Raw genomic sequence first — 12,172 nt, forward strand, 5'->3', positions numbered from 1 at the left:
ACCGAAGCCGGGGGACGCTTCCACATGCATCCGGAGGCCTTTTCCAGGCCGCTGCCACCCAGATCTGAGGCCGGGGACACTTACATAGCCCTCCGGGGGCCTGTTTCCGGGCGGCAGCAACCTGGAAAATGCTCTGGAGCCCGGATTGGGCCTCAGGGGGAGCGCGGAAACGTTCCCCGGACTGAGATCCAGGCGGCAGCAGGATGGATCTTTTCCAGGTGAGTCTGGCATGGCAGGAGAGGAGAGGGAAGCAGGAGGGATCTTAGTGCAGGGGTCCGCAACCCCCAGTCGTGGACCAGTACTGGGCCGCAGCATGCCAGCAAGCAGGCCGCACAAACAAGCAAAGCCCCATCCATGAGATGCGGGCAGCACATAAAACCAGGCCCCCTCCGGTCTGTGGAAAAACCTCTCTCCATGTAACCGGTCCCTGGTGCCCAAAAGGTTGGGGGCCTCTGTCTCAGTGGGTGAGGGAGGCCTTGGGGGCCTGTTCCATCGCTAGCCCCCCATGGCCTTCCCCACCCTGAGATACTGCATGTGCACTTAACCAGCCGTATGCGTTTTAATGAGCAAGGGATTGATCTTGTTCCAAGGTAGGCGATTCACTCCGGAATGGGCAGGCTCCGTAACTAGAAGACTACCTGCACCTGTACCTATTGTAACATATTTCTTCCAAACCCAAAGACACATTTCAGCAAATCTCCTGCTTCTATCAGTATCCTCACATGAAGTGGAGGGCAGTTCTGTCGAGCCCCACCAAGAAATGGAGGACAGGAGGATCACATCTGGGAGGGCTTTTTCCTCTGGCCTTCCAGGTACCCTGGGGCTGCTGCCCTGGGGGGCTCTTCAGTCGCCTCCTGCTAACCTTCTCTTTCAGAAGGAAACCCAGTGCAAACACGCGTGCCGAGGACATTTCGCTTTGGAGGGCCCAAAACTCACTTCTTAGGTCTTCTGCTGTCATGGGGCCACGTCTAGGTCAGGGTTTCTCAACCATGGCAAGTTGAAGATGGGTGGACTTCAACTCCCAGAATTCCCCCATCATACCCCACTCCCAATTCTGTGCTTGACTGCAAATTTGATTAACATTTGTCCCTCTTCTTGCTACTAATTGAAATCTTGAAGAAGGGAGAAGCCAGGAATGGGGAATTTGGGGAGTTGAAGTTCAGATATCTTAACACCGTTAAGACTGAGAAACATTGATGGAGATGGACAACCCCTCTCTTCCTCAACCTCACGTATCATTTTAGAAACAATTTTTTTTGAAAAAGGAACATAATCATAAAGTTTTATTTACATATGTATTTTGTTATTAATTCTGAGGTCCTTGGCTATGTTTTCTTTTGTTTTACATTTACAAATTCAGAGCTGGCAAGGGTAAATTTGGGGTTTTGCTGGCACTGGGGATTTGAGTTTTCCCTCCCCCTCCAGATGACATTTAAGTATATATGCATTCATCCCCTGGTTCACACTGTAATCATGTGGGAATTTTTTTTTTAATTACATTTATATCCCGCCCTTCTCCGAAGACTCAGGGCGGCTTACAAGCTTAGCAGTAGCCTTCATTCTATGTATAGGCCTGCTTGTTAGGGCTTTCACACACACCCCCAAGCAGCATTATTACAAAGTCAGCTTATTGCCCCCAACAATCTGGGTCCTCATTTTACCTACCTCGGAAGGATGGAAGGCTGAGTCAACCTTGAGCCTGGTGGGACTCAAACCTGCACTAATTGCAGGCAGCTGGTGTTACTTAAGGAGGCATTAGCCCACTGCTCCACCAAGGCTCTCTATAGAGTTGCTCTCTATATAAGAAATAACTTTATATATTTGTATCCTGCCTTTTATTATTTTTAAAAATGACTCAGTGGCAAACGTATCCAACACACTTTCCTCCTCCTATTTTCCCTATTTTCCCTACAACAATCCTGTGAGGTGGATTGGCTTGAGTGACAGTGACTGGTCCAAAGTCCCCCAGCGGGCATTCATGGCTAAGGCGGAACTAGAACTCACGGTCTCCTGTTTTCTAGTCCGGTGCCTTAACCACTAGGCCAAACTGGCTCCTGAACTGTCTCTGGATGGGTAAATGTTATTATCTTCCAGAGCAGGAAAGAGATAACTACCCTTTTTTCCCTCCTGATAAAAAGCACAATAGCTCAGGGCTTAACTTGCTGAGCTTGTCAACCGGAAGGCTGGCAGTTTGAGACCCAAGTACCGTGTGACAGAGTGAGCTCCGGTTCCTTGCTCCAGCTCCTGCCCACCTAGCAGTTCGAAAGCGTGCAAATGTGAGTAGCTAAATAGGTACCGTGCCCTAGAGTCAGGAACAATTGGACAGGGGAAACCTTCCCATTTACCTTGTCCTCATTGGTTGTGGTTGCACAATGTGCTTACTTGTGGTTAATTAAATACAGTTTATTCAGTTTACTTTTGAGTTTTCAGAACAGACTCAACCTCAAATAAAGCACAGAGTTCATACAACAAAACAATCTAAAATAGCAGTGGTATGTCCAGGGTGGCAGCGGAGGTGCCCCGATTCTGCTTTTCTCCCCTGGACCCTACAGACAGCATCTCACGATGAGGTCAGTCTGTTCTGTTCCGTTCCATTCCCAGCTTGAATGATACTCAGATCCTTCACTTGAGTAACTGCTTTCACCTAGCATTGCCTAGGATCTGAATAAAAGCAGAAGATGATAATCAGCCTCTAAATAGCACCCATAAATAAAACTGCAAAGCCGTCTATCTGAGGTGCTTCAGCACTTCCTGCTCTAAGAGGCTGGACTAATGACCTCTATCCCTTTCAGCTCTATGGTTCTATGACAAGCTACGGTACACTGATCTAACACATTTCATTTTAATGTGTTAATGAGAAGTCCACATTTCCACATTCTTCCTGTCGTTTAAATTTCTTCTATCAATTTCCTCCCTTCATCTTATATTCAGCCTAATAAACTATAATATTACCAGCTGAATGATCCATAGGATACAAGGTCTCAGGGACTTTGGAAGCAGAAGCATCAGATGCTAGAATATCAGGTTGAACCTCACGAACTTGACATCTAGAACTGATAGAGTTCACCAAATTTATTTTTGTCTTTCCTTCTGAGAGTAGACGCGATTCCAGAATTGGAGTCTGAGAGAAGACTGGAAGGAACAGAAATCCCTCTGTTACCCAGGCTCATTATTATATTCTGTGGCTTTTATTTAAACTTATTTTGATGTTGTGTTTTACGTGCAAGAATCCCACTGGCTTGACTAAGACAGGAGGACTCTTTGTACCTCTAAAATAAACTGATCACAATTTACTTTAGGCACACTAGGGATTTTCCAGCTTTCTGATCATTAGCACTTAATTACGATGCTGATAAATCAGGATAATCAATTAGCTAATCAGATTTTAATTATCCAAGTAAGAGATCTGCACTCGAAGAGAAAGGCTAAAACGTTCTTATAGGAGGGCAGATTACAGGAGGAATTGTTCCCCAGAGCACTGTGTGCTTCTTTGGGGATTCAGCCTGCAAAGCCTTGGCTGGTTAACCCTAACTGGGGCAAATCTGCACCCACAGCCTGAGGCCGCTCATGTCATTCAGGCCCAGAGGACGGAGGGGAGAAGGCTTCAGAATGAAAAGCTTCCCTTCATACCCAAACAAAGAAATGAGCAAATAAACCTGGCACGTCAGGAAGGAGTTCTGCATTTCTTGGTGCTGCACAAAAGCTCCGTCCATCACACGAGGCAGGCCCCTCCCCAGGCTTTTTGTATCTTGACCACTTTCTTTCACAACCGGCTGCTTCTCTTTTAAATCCTCCCCGCTACCTCTTGGGACCGCTCTTTCTTTTCCAGAAACTTTTGAAGGCTGCTAACCCTTGCCGAACAATAGAGACCGAAAGCCTGCCGCTGACTGGCTGCCGCTCGGCTCACGCCATGTTCAAGAAACAGCCCCCTTCCTTTCAAAGCAGGGATCTCCTGCACTGGACCAATCAATGAAAGGAGACATTTTTCAACTAATGCTCTGTAGTACTTTCCAACAGCTCACCGGAATAAAACAAAACAAAACATGTTATCATCCAACACCCAGAAGCCCCCAGCCCCTCATCCTGAGCAGGGGGCGGGGGGGGGGGAAGCATCTTCCTGAGGAACTGCCCAAGAGGCCGGGGCCGGTTCAGGTTTCGCTGCCATGACAGGAACCCCCTGAAAAGTTACTCCCTTTTGGGGGTGTCTGTATAGTGTGCTCAAAAAAGGCAAGATGGCAGCTAGGGTGGTTCAACCGAAGCTATGCCCGTTTTTTGTATGCATTGCACACTCTGCTTCCATAATTTAAAAATGGGGAAGAATTAGGATGGCCGTATTCTCCTTCCAAGCTCTCCGAGACACGGAAGACACGGGTCCCGGGGTCTGAACGTAGGAAGCACCTTTATGATGCCTACTAAGCAGTCCTCAACAAGAAAGTCAATTTATGAACTTTTTTTTATGGAAAGAGAGGTCTTTGCCAATCCCAGCCTGCGCAGCCATTCTGCTGGGTTATTCTGGCTTGAGCAAAACCTCTCCTTTATCAAAGCCAGACAGGTAAGGCTGGTACGTATTGAGGAGCCACACTGGATCACAGTTAAAAGAATCCCCCCCCCCCCGTTTTGCCACATACCTTTCAAGGCAGAGGCAAACCCTGGCCATCCTACCACTGGAACCGTAACACTGCGCAATGTACCTGGGATCACACACTTCCCTATTCAAACTCTCGGAGGAAAAATTTGCATTTACAATCGGGAGAAAAAGTAAGTTAGCAGGAGAGTTATTTCGCCATACCCTTGACAGTGAGGAGGAGGAGGACGACAACGGCGACAACGATGACAAAGAAGAAGAAAAGCAGTGCGGGAGACCCAAAGAGGCCTCAAAAATAAGATCCCCGGTTCTTACGAAGCGCACCCTCAGCACACCATCAGCACACACTTTTTCTTTAAGAAAGCAGCTCAGGGGAGTAGTAAAGCTGGCTCAGACTCCAGTGATTCCCTCTTAAGGACGCCCCACCGTCTGAGAGGGAGAGATGGCTTTTCAGCAAATCACAGAGCCGGGCTGCTTTAAGAGAGGCACAACAGGCAGCCGAGCAGGAGGAGCGAGCGATGGGCCTCATGACGAGGCTTGTTCACTTCCCCCAGGCTTCCTGCCAGCTCCAGAGCCCGCCGGCCACTGCCGGCAGCATGTGCCAAAAGCCACAGCCTCCGAAGAGAGGGCTGGGGTGGGTCACCAGAGTCACCAGCCAGCGGGAGAAGCTGCACTTTGCAACTGGCTGAGATGCTTCAGGCAGGGAGCCGCTGAGACTGCAGCAGCCGCTGAGCAGACAAAAGCCTGGCACTGATTTATAAACCAATTAACTCCCACAAAAGGTTGGAACAGCAGCAGGCTCGGGATCATCTTCCTGAACAGAGAAAAATATAAATGGAGGTCGGAAAAACAGCAATAGAAAATGTTAGGCACCAAAAGCCCACTGGAACAGACCCAGTCGAATTGCATCCACTCTTTTGTTTCAATGCTCTAAGTCTCAACTTTTTCTTCAGCACAGAGCCCCTTTAAATGCCTTTTGTGGCCGCAGACCCTGGCCATGGACCCAAGATCCAATATTTAAATTATAACATCACTTCAAGCCTTTGCAGACTCCCTGTGATGACATCACGCCACCCCAGGGGTCCGCAGACCACAGGTTGATGAGAGCCGCTGCTGTGAGCCATTCTGGAAAGACCCCGAGCTGAAGGATGACTAGGACACGGGTGAAATGCAGGGCATCTAAACAAAACTTCATTCTCAGAGAAAAGCAGGTTCAGGTTAGCCACGACACCCACTGTCTTAATGAGAGACGCGGGAATGAAAACAGCCTACATGCCAAGAGATTTAGGTACCCGATCGACCGATATCCAGAGTATCCAAGTGCTTTCACCAAGCGAGAGGGTGGACCCTGAAGGCTGGGGGGACTCCTGCAGCCAGGCTTTGCTTTCCTACAGGAAAAAGCACCGCTTCCCCACGACTTTATAAGTCACAGAAGGGAGGGGAGGGGGAGGAGCCCCTCCTTCTCTCCAAGTTATTCTCTCGTGTCCTTTGCAACTCCCAAACGTTAGTGACAGGAACAGACCTCCAGATCTTCCATCCACACCTTCTCCTCAGCAAGACATTTAAGACCTAGGAGCACCCACGGACGGTCAATACGGACTTGCATCGGGGCAATGCTGCTGCCAAACATTTCTCCTGACCTACCGTGAAAGTCCTTTGAAGGCTGTCTAAAATGACAAGACTTTGTATTGCTCTGTCTGTGCTGTAAGCATTTATTGCCCATACACGAATTCCATAGTAATAATGTTTTCTTTTGTTTTGTTGTAAGCCTTCTTGCACCTGCTGTTTTGTAACTAAAAGTGTAAAATAAGCCAAATGTGCAAACTAAAGTAAATAACTCAATGTTTCATATTCTCAATTTAAATGCGCAGAATGATCTATCTCACGGTTTCACACATTGTATTTTTTATCCTCTAGGGCAGGGGTAGGCAACCTCGGCTCTTTCATGACTCATGGACTTCAACCCCCAGAATTCCTCAGGAATTCTGGGAGTTGAAGTCCATGAGTCATGAAAGAGCCGAGGTTGCCTACCCCTGCTCTAGGGCTATGATTACAATTCTACATTTGCTTACTTGAGAGAAAATCCATTTAACTTTAATGACTTACTGCACACAGGTGCACACACACACACACACACACACACACACACACACACACAAATACACACACACACACACAAATTAAAGACTATTAGCCATTTATGTGAACCATGAAGCAGGTTACAATAACAGTAATATAAAAACAATGGATGAAATGAAATTGACCATGGGACCATGATGGACATAGTATGTCTTTTTTTCATAAAAGCATTCAAACAAATCTCCTTTCAGATCCAAGCAACATGTGGATGACAGTACTATTAACGGGTTACAGATTTGATTGAACAATTATATCTGGCAACTGTATCAGTCATACCACATTAAGTTGGAAAGTGGGGTTAATACCAGAGATTTCTGATTTAGACCTTATACTGTTCAATGTTTTTACAAATGACTTGGTTGAAGGTTTAGAAAATATGAGTGTCAAATTGTGGATGGCATATGAAGTTAGGAAAGACAGCAAACAGCTTAAAGGACAGTATCAAAATTCAGGAGGAATCTGATACATTAGAACAATGGGCAAAAGTCAGCAAAATTGTTTGGGACAAAAATAAAGTTCCATGTTTGAGTAAGAAAAATTGAGGACATGAGTATGGGATGGTTGAAATCACACTGGGTAGCAGAACATCAAAAAATATTTAGTTGTCTTGATGGACCACAATCTGAACATGATCTAATAGTGTGATTAAGTTGAAAAAAAGGAAATGCAATTACGGTCACCATCAAATGTTAAGCTCAAGACAACTCTTCCTTCCTTTCAATCCTGAACTGGTCCAATCACACTTAAAATATTGTGCCAGGTCTGCACATCACATTTTAGGAAGCTAGTTGACAAAATATAGAGTTCCCAGAAGAGAGTAACCTAGATGATAAAGAGTCTTGAAGGAATACTGTTTAAGGAACAGTTGGAGACATGGATATGATTAGCTTAGAGAAGACAAGACAGATGAGAGAAATGTTAGGTGTCAAGAGAAGTCAGGACAAGTTAAAAGGAAGTTGACTTCAGATGAACAAAAGGAAAAACAGCCTACAGCAGCAGACATTCAGTGTCTTGGGAGATGGTGGAGGTGTTTAAACAAAGGCTAGATGCCATCTCTCAAGTACGGTATCTCTGTCAAAACATCCTTGCCTTGGACAAATCATTCCACAGGACAGATGCCACCACGGGGAAGATCTGCTTCAGTAGGGCCCACTTGCAAGCCACAAGCCTTAGCATGTTCAGACCTGGCTAGAATAAGAGCTAAAACTGGTGAAGAATGTCAGCTTCGTCTCCTGAGAATTGTACTGCATAAGTTTCAGCTGCTGGAAGCAGACCCTTTATAGATTAAAGCTCAAGCACTAGAGACATGAAACCAGGCCTGGAGCTTGCGAAGCCACACAATCTCCTTTGTGCACTGTACATTCGAGCAAGGGAGGGGATTGGGAAGAACTGCCATGGTAAGAGGGTTTTTTGTGTTTACTCACTACTTTTTCCTTAATAAGTGTTCTCTGCTCTCCATCATCTCAACAAATTTGTGGGAATATGCCTACTGCCAATACCCCATTTTCTTCAGCAACCACCTTCCCCATCTCCTTCTCTATATCTGGTCCCAAAACTCTTCATCACAACAGTAAAAAAAAGAGCAAGGATTGTGCACTCCTAATTTCCCAGCTGCATGTAGATTCAATTTTTATTTTTTTTATTTTTGCAATCCACCAAATTCTCACCAACAGACCTCACGGCCACTTGAGGCTCATGAAGCCATTTCAGTCTTCCCACATTGGAATTCTCTTGTTTTGAACCTGTTTGCCTGCTCCAGAAACATCTAACAAGTAATGATAACAATGATAACCAAGAGTTATATCAACTAACATCAAGCAGAGCAAATTACAAACAACTCTTTATAATATCTAGTGGTTAGAAAGGCCTGACATGATTCATATTCATTCCTGAAAACTATTATAAATTATACAAGCTGAATTTCAAAATATTATTGCCCATAAAAGGGAAAAGGCCTAAAGACAACAAAAGCACACTCCTCTTGGGTTTGACTGGTCTAGAGAAAAGGAGGACTGGGGGGGATAGGATAGCAGGATTACAGGATTTGCCACAAAGAGGAGGGGCTCAACTTATTTCCCAAAGCCCCAGAAGGCAAGACAAGAAACAATGAACGGGAACTTAATCAAGAAGAGAAGCAACCTGGAACTAAGGAGAGGACAATTAACTAGTGGAACAGCTTGCCACAAGAAGCCGTGGGTGCTTCATCACTGGAGGCTTTTAAGAAGACACTGGACGGTCACTTGCCTGAAATGGTATGGGGACTCCTGCTTCAGCAGAGGGTTGGACTAGAAGACCTCCGAGGTCCCTTCCAGCTCTATTCTGATTGATATCCTATTAAGTGATCTGCAATACTCATCCCACCAGGGTCTTTAACCTACAAGGGAAGGAATTTCATACTTCCAAATTAGTTGGACCCCCAAACGCTCCAGTGAGTAAGGGGTGCCAATTATGCTGGTATAAAGATAGTTTTCATGGAACGGGAATAGTAAGCATAACATCTCCCAGCTGGCTTTGTGCAAAGACCTTTGTGGCTCCCAGCTTCTCACCTGGAGCCTTCAACCGCCACACCAAACTGACCCTTGAATCTACATTTTAGGGACACATAAGCCAATGCAAATGTTGGAGTGTATAGGTCATACCCAAACTCTCATTCTCTAGGTAAAAAAAGGTAAAGGTTCCCCCGCACATGCGTGCTAGTCGTTTCCAACTCTAGGGGCCGGTGCTCATCTCCGTTTCAAAGCCGAAGAGCCAGCGCTTGTCCGAGGACGTCTCCGTGGTCATGTGGCCGGCATGACTAGACGCCAAAGGTGCACGGAACGCTGTTACCTTCCCACCGTAGTGGTCCCTATTTTTCTACTTGCGTTTTTTACGTGCTTTTGAACTGCTAGGTTGGCAGAAGCTGGGACGAGTAACAGGCGCTCACTCTGTTACGCGGCACTCGGGATTTGACCCGCCAAACTGCCGACCTTCTGATCGACAAGCTCAGCGTCCTAACCCACTGAGCCACCGTGTCCCTTTTCTCATTCTCTAACGTCCTGATTTACCACGATATACAACATTCAGAACTATTTAATCACCCGAGAGAGATCTTTATGTATTTTCAGCCCAGCATGAGCTCTTGTCTCTGGACAGAGCTAGCAAGACAAAAGCTGATTTGTGGAAAATGGTAGCCCCTAATAGCCTTCAGATCAGATTTAGTCCAAGTTATAGTATATACAAAAAGCTTATCATTCCCACAGAAATGTTGATTCACGGGAGCCCTTTGGATTAAAACACATTCCCCTATTTAATAATAGCGCTGAACATTCCAGTGTTCTCAAGGGATCAAATTCCGTAGTCTTTGTGTCACGGGACCACTACGGCCTTGTCCTCCTCCGGACAGAGGGTCAGGGGTTACATTCCCCCCCCCAGGAAGGCTCCCCTCTGCTCTGGCCTCTTCCCCTGCCCTTTCGCCCTCGGCAAACCCAGTGCCCTCTGGGCCCGGCCTGCAAGGGGCTGCTTGTCAACACCGGCCCTGCCCCTCTGCCGAGCCTGGCTGGCCAATCCCGGCTGGGGGCCTCCGGGTTCCTCCTGAGCCGCACAGGTGTTGAGCTCAGCCGGAGTGCCAGGCAGCACCAGCCTCCCGGGACAGGATGTACTCCATGAAGTGGGGCCAAAGGGCGCTGGGTTCGGGGGACGTGTGCTGCTCCTCTGCCAGACTTTAGACAGCTCTGCTGCCAGCTACTCCGTCTCTTTTGACAACGTAATCCGTGCTCTCTATTCAAAGGAAAACAGACAACAGACCAGGGGGGGGAGCACCAGTGAGTCACCCTGGCCTTTGTAGCCTGATTATATGCAGGACATGGGAGAAAAATCTACTGGCCTTCTTTCAAGGGAGGCACTCATCTGGCAACAGTTGTGATAGTTTTTCAATTCATTACTATTTATTAAGAAATTTTAAACGGCCCACCAACTGACTCACGGCGACTCTGGGCAAATCACAGAAATAAAACCCCAATACAAAACCGAATAATCCCCTCGCCCCCTTCGTGGGTACAATCCAACAAATTGCGTGATCGGCTCCACGTCACCCTGGGGTCCGTGGGGCAAGATCACGTCTCCAGGGTTTTTCAAAAGAGTATCAGGGCCAACCTTTCCTATGCAGAGATGATATTCCCCAGGGAGGGAGCCACCACAGAAAAGGCCCTTTTTCGTGGTCCCACTATATGGACCTCCCTGAGAGAGGGGACATTCTCTGTCTCCCTGCTCTGGTGGGGCAGGTAGATGTGACTGGGGAAAAAATAAGTCATTTTCAAAGCTACATATTTCAAGAGATTTGGAAATGTATGAAGGGGGGGTGGGGGATGCTCAGCACTGCACTAGTAGCTCCAACACTCCCCCTGGAATGGGCAGGGGTGAATATTTCAGATGCTTCTTATAATAAATAATAATAATAAAGTTGGAAGTGACCTTGGAGGTCATCTAGTCCAACCCCCTGCTCAGGCAGGAAACCTTATTCCATTTCAGACCAATGGCTGTCCAGTCTCTTCTTAAAAACCTCCAGTGTTGGAGCATTCACCACCTCTGGAGGCAGGTTGTTCCACTGGTTAATTGTTCTAACTGTCAGGAAGTTTCTCCTTAGTTCTAGGTTGCTTCTCTCCTTGATTAGTTTCAATCCGTTGCTTCTTGTCTTGCTTTCAGGTGCTTTGGAGAATAGCTTGACTGCCTCTTCTTTGTGGCAGCCCCTGATATTGGAACACTGCTATCATGTCACCCCTCACCCTTCTCTTCATTAAACTACACAAACCCAATTCCAGCAACCGTTCCCTATATGTTTTTGCCTCCAGTCCCCCGATCATCTTTGTTGCTCTTCTCTGTACCCTTTCTAGAGTCTCGACATCTTTTTTACATCGTGGTGACCAAAACTGGATGCAGTATTCCAGGTGTGGCCTTACCAAGGCATTGTAAAGTGGTATTAGTACTTCTTGATTCTATCCCTCTGTTAATGCAGCCTAGCACTGTGTTGGCTTTTTTGGCAGCTGCAGCACACGGCTGGCTCATATTGAGGTGACTGTCTTCTTCAATGTGTTTTTGTCAGAATCCATTTATATTTCATTTCTAACTCCCTCTCTGTGCAAGCCCAAATCTCACACACACCCCTTACTGGATTCTGCCATTCCCAAGGAGGAAGGAGAAGACAGGGGTCTTTATTGCCCCATCTCTTTCCCTTAGATGTAACCTTTTGTTTATTCAGCCGGCCTGTCGGCCATCGGCCATCGCAAAAAGACGGAGGAAAGGAACCCCCTCCCTTCGGACAACTAAGAAAGGGGGTGGGGAGAATTCTGGTTCTGGCCGATGAAAGGAAATCCTCTCCCTCTCTGATTTTCCAGCAGCTAAGAAAGGGGGTGGGGGAATTCTGGCTTGCATCTCCGGATGGAATGTGAAGGGGAGGGAGGGAGGGACTGTGCT

At 46.8% G+C, this 12,172-nt stretch overlaps 1 protein-coding gene across 3 annotated transcripts in view; it reads right to left on the reverse strand.

The window, feature by feature from the left end:
• The window catches only part of PISD (phosphatidylserine decarboxylase), a 61,976-nt gene that overhangs the window by 22,164 nt on the left and 27,640 nt on the right, over positions 1–12,172 (reverse strand). Inside the window, exon 1 of one of the 3 annotated variants that reach the window (XM_083373919.1) lies at positions 4,790–5,123. The exons of the other annotated variants lie outside the window; for them this stretch is intronic. The gene's annotated coding sequence lies outside the window, so the exon portion shown is untranslated. Of the gene's footprint in view, positions 1–4,789; positions 5,124–12,172 lie in introns of those variants that run through there. 3 annotated transcript variants of the gene reach the window in all.

The sequence above is a fragment of the Vipera ursinii genome (assembly GCF_947247035.1).
Source record: "Vipera ursinii genome assembly, chromosome: 14".
Classification (NCBI taxonomy): Eukaryota; Metazoa; Chordata; class Lepidosauria; order Squamata; family Viperidae; genus Vipera; species Vipera ursinii.